General features: G+C 35.4%; 1 pseudogene; it reads left to right on the plus strand.

The window, feature by feature from the left end:
- Window positions 1-2408: 2408 nt before the first annotated feature.
- Window positions 2409-3236, plus strand: LOC149266236 (CMP-sialic acid transporter 2 pseudogene; annotated as a pseudogene).
- The last annotated feature ends 1962 nt before the right edge of the window (window positions 3237-5198 follow it).

Raw genomic sequence — 5198 nt, forward strand, 5'->3', positions numbered from 1 at the left:
TTTCAATAGTCATTCTTTTTCTTGTAACATGTTTGGCAATAAAGCCATTGATTTCATATCTAACATGAAAATATGGAGGTCAAGTATGAGCCAAAAAACATCACATTCTTTGGCTAAATATCTTGGTCATATAAAGTGTTATGTGTGCCATAATTTTGGACACATGGCCAAGGATTGTAATCTGCATAGATTTTTGAGGCCATTTATTCAAAAGTAGCAGTGAAGGGAGAATGTGCAACCAAGGAACACATGGAAGCATAAGCATCAGCTAGGAAGATGTGGCATTATACTGCGTTCTTGTGATGAGGATGACATCTGGTATATAGATAGTGGATGTTCACACCATATGTCAGGAGATAGGAGAAAATTTCATTTTCTTAATTAAACCAAGAATTGTTGTGTTGTGTTTTAAAGGTAGTGAAATAGCTAGAGTGTTGGGAAGAGACAAAGAAAATATTGATGAGAAGAGGAAAAATGCAGAATATGTTTGGCTCATTGAAGGCCTAAAGAATAATATCTTGAGTGTGAGCCAAATGGTTGATGCATGTAAGGAAGAAATTTTCAACTACAAAGGTTGCATCTTCCATAAAGAAGGATCAAAGAGAATGATTGAAAGAGGTGTCAAGACCCTAGATAATGTGTATGTGCTGAAGGGAAGAGTGAAAAGTAAGAAGAGACCAAGAGAGTACTCTTCCTCATCAGATTCAAAGTAGATGTGATTAGTCCCTACTGTATTCCACTCTTGCATGTTAGATCTACTTGACTACAACAGTATGCATGAGACTAGCATGGTCTCAGGGGGAGTGTTGGCAACTTGAGGAGTACCAATAGTAATGAGAAATTTTATCTAGTTGATATATGCATATTCAGCTCCATAGGATCAATATGCTCATGAGGTATTTTATATTTAGGGGAGTTTGTTTTTATTTTTGATCTATTTTATTCCATTTTATTTATCATTTAGATCAGCTATATTGTTACTGATGGTTTTTGGCAACTGCATGTTGAGTTCTTGTGATGTTATTGGAGGCATGATAGCCACATGGTTGTATTATGCACATGGTCAAGGTGTGATGGAGGATCACACATTCAGGGGGAGCATATGTGCTTCCTAATGGATTTGCAAAATGTTGACATTGTTTTGATGCAGGATGATTTTTATTGTTGCTGCCACACATTTCTAGTTGGATGAGATAGTATTGTTGCATGGAAAACTTGGCATGCTACTAGTGCTTTCATTGCTAGATCATAGTCATGACATGCCTTATTATACTTGTTGTTGCCATGGAGATTTTATGATGTGATAGAGTTGGCTCATCTAGAGTATATGTACCTCATTTCTTATGTTTTCACTTCTAGATGAATCATGTATGCTGCTAATATGTTTTATATGGTTAGATTATATGTTGTTATTGCATGGAGAGAGAGAGAGAGAGAGAATGATGATGCTTCTCAGGGTTAGTAGTTTTCATTTGTCGAGTGTCCTTCGAATTCTTTAATTTTTAGTTTGAATAAGTTGAACTTATAATCATTGTCGATGTCATAAGTTCAAATGTCATTATACAACATTGTCATGAGTTTAGTCATCATGTAGTCAAGTCAAAGCATGAAGCAATATTGAGTCGTTAGGAGTCATGGTTACAAATTTTTGAACAGTCAAGTCATGGGGTATGTTTTAGTTATGTGTCTGTCAGAAATTTCTCTTTAGTTCATTACAATCGGCATTCTGTTGCTCAAGAAAAATGGTCTTTTCAGAATATCCTATTTATTTTCCCCTTTCTAATCTACCCTTACTTCCCTAATTCCATAACCTATATCTCCCAATCTCCCATTGTTCATTGATAAATGCCTTTCCTTATCCCCTATTCATTATTCATATGACTTTTATTTTCCCCAACCCATCCTAAACCTATTCCCTCAAAAGACCATGATTACATATTGTACATGACATAACCCATATATTCCCCCCACTATCTAATCAACGTATCTACCCAAAGATTCTAATGATTCCTATGCACAAATAATCATATCACCCCAAATGGAGTGCCTTATCACATCATGCTACATGACAAAATAGGTGCCAATTTAAATCAAACAAAATGACCACCATATCTCTTGAACAGTATCTGCATTGCTGAGTTAAAGCTGGTTAATTATCATTGTTGAATAATAAGGATTGATTTTTAGCTAAGCCAGTGATCAAGGATAAAGTTACAACTATCACAGAGTCATTTATTGCGCACTGGTGCTAGAAAGTCATCGTTGCACATAGTGTTATGCAATCATTTACATCATCCTTCCAAATCCATACAGCCTTGACACTAATTGGTTTTCATTTTCTAGAGAGTAGGGATGAGGGCACAACATATATTGACGATCCATGCCCTAGATCTGGCTCTGAAGATATCATGATTAATCAAAAATCTTCCATTCAGAAAGGATCGGAGTGGAAGCACAAGTTGCTTGTGACAATTGCATTAACAGTGCTTACAAGTTCACAAGGAATACTAATTGCGTGGTCAAAATGAGCTGGAAAGTATGACTACAATGTCACTTCAACAATTTTTTTGGTGGAGACTCTAAAGTGCGCATTATTGTTGATTGCTCTATTTCGGACATGGGAAAGAGAAGGCATCATAGAGGATAACAAGTAATATTGAAAGGCTTGTTTGACTAATTGAGTACCACATGGGATGAGGTCAAGGTCTATCCCATTCCAACAGCATTATATCTTGTTAAAAATCTATTGCAGTACTATATATTTTTCTATGTTGATGTGCCAAGCTACCAGATCTTGAAGAACTTGAACATTATCAGTACAGGTGTATTGTATCGAATTATTTTAAACAGAAAATTAATGTAGATTCAATGGTCATCTTATATTCTCTTGTCTATCGAATGGATAACTACACAGTTAAATTCATCATTGGATCATGTTTTACAGACTCCCATACAAGGTTGTTTCATGGATATTATCATGGCACCACTTAGTAGATTTGTTGGAGTTTAGACTGAGATGATCATTAAAAAGCGACCTTAAGAAACATCAATGTGCATAATTTCTGGTTGTATATATTTGGCATGATTTTCAATGTTGGGGCTGTGCTCACACAAGTTTATGAGGAAATTATGAACAAGGGATTTTTCCACAGTTATTCAGCCATCACTGTATCATGATTAACAACCATTCACTTAGTGGAATCGCAATATATATAGTGATGGATGTCATACGCTGAGTAGGTCTTAGTAAAGGTTTGTATGGTTGTGTAATTTTTCAGTAGTCTTTGAAGGTGTCAGTACGCCCTTGTCCTCACCACACAGTGTGTCTATGAAACACACCTTATTGTTGTTGCTGTCCAAAAAACAATGTATTCTATTGTTGTTTTAGTCCACGTAACTTTCCAAGAAGGTCCTAGAGAACTTGCCATGTGTACATAGGTAGATGGCTCCCACTACAAGCAAAAAGGGAGGGGAAATTGTACGAGTAGAGCCAAAAAAATCTAGCCCTAGTCAACTCTAATCCAGTGATTAGGGTAGCATTTGAAAACTCAGGTTGTATCCCCTTCTGTGAGAAAATCCAAGCAGTAGGTCACCATGTGCAGTTGGCCAATTTGTTTGCCTTGAACCTCAAGGAGGAAAAGTAAAGCTAGGAGACCTAGAGATGGTTATTTCAGAGAGATTTATTGTTGATGCCACAGGTATCCCTACAAATGGAGAGAAATGGTTCAAGGGAGATGATTTAAATGTTTCATTCTTCAAAGAGTTTATTAAGCCACAATTTAAGAATAAATTTGATACAAATTTCCCTAGCACATGCCTTCAGAACCAACATCCGCATCAGCCTACTACTAGATGAAGTACACGTGAGCATTCCTAGCTAGATTGGCTAGACCATCGTTTTAGTTGTCATACATATCTTTGATTTTTCTATTTTGTAATTAGTCTAAAAATAACATTAACATAATTATGGATAAGCTAGATAGGACTATATGAATAAGTATTCGAAGATATAGATAAGTTTATGGTTTCAAGATCAGTTTGTTAGCTTGATGTATAAGTTTTGTTTTTAGTCTTTATCCTAAAAAGGACAAGATGTTTCTAAGCTTGATGGGTAAGGATGTCTTGTATCTAGTCATGATGATCATATTCTGAAACTTGTATCTAATAAAAAATAAATATGAAGAATGGGTTTGATTTTGGTAAAAGAGGATTGTGCATATGTGTTGTGCAAGTTGGTGTCTTTGATCTCAGAGATTCTTGTGGTATATTTCTTTCAAGTTTTTTTCTTTGTGTTATCTAAATATCCATTTATGAAGCTTTTATCTTGAATTCATTTTGAGATTCTCAGGGTAATTTTGGAATCATACATGATGGAATTATTCATTTCTCTGTCATGGTTGTTCTAGTATTTGGCCATTAGTTTATGCTACATAATTCATTATAATATGATATGTTTCTTGTGATCATATCTAATTGTGTCTACTTCCATTCCCCAATATAATTCAACTCTAAAGCTTGGAACATATCCCTACCCTCCCTCTATTCTTCCAAAGACTCATTCATGCCCTCATATTAAGATTAGGTTATTAGCTTCATACCTCAGTAATATTTTCCCGAAACTCTTAACCATTTCATTAAGTTTTATATCAGCTTTTCCAGATCTAGTCTCTGTGAGCTTTAGTGTATTTATCATCAGAGTTTTATAGTGAGGGAGCCCCCTCCAACTGGAAAGGACCAGTTTCTAGCCCAGAGTGGTTTGTGGTTACCCCTATAAACCTCTCTTAGCCTAGACATTAAATTATAGGGCGCTAGCATAGTGGCACCATTGTCGGGGATCAAATGAAAGTTTTGATTTTCCCTGGGAAATATTATCAAAGTTGTAGATTTGGTTGTTGACAATGAACAACAAACAGAAACAGAAAGGCTAAACCATTCACCTAGCGACTCCGAAATATAAAGAATCCAGAAGATCAAACATTCAGAATGACTTCAATGGTTAAAGGTCAGTAGTTTTTAGAATTAATAGTGTTTTTTTTCAAAATGGGTTCTGTAAGAATGAATACTAGGTATGATCCTATGGATAGATCTCATATTCCTGGTTTTCTGTATCCTATGACTCTTGTTAATTGGTTAACCTATCTTCCAATATTCAGAGATGGAAAGGGAGAATATGTTGCTCTGCATTTAATTAAATTCCA

Source organism: Pinus tabuliformis, chromosome 6 (genome assembly GCF_031772625.1).
Source record: "Pinus tabuliformis cultivar Carrire ecotype Pingquan chromosome 6, CPIR1, whole genome shotgun sequence".
Taxonomy (NCBI): Eukaryota; Viridiplantae; Streptophyta; class Pinopsida; order Pinales; family Pinaceae; genus Pinus; species Pinus tabuliformis.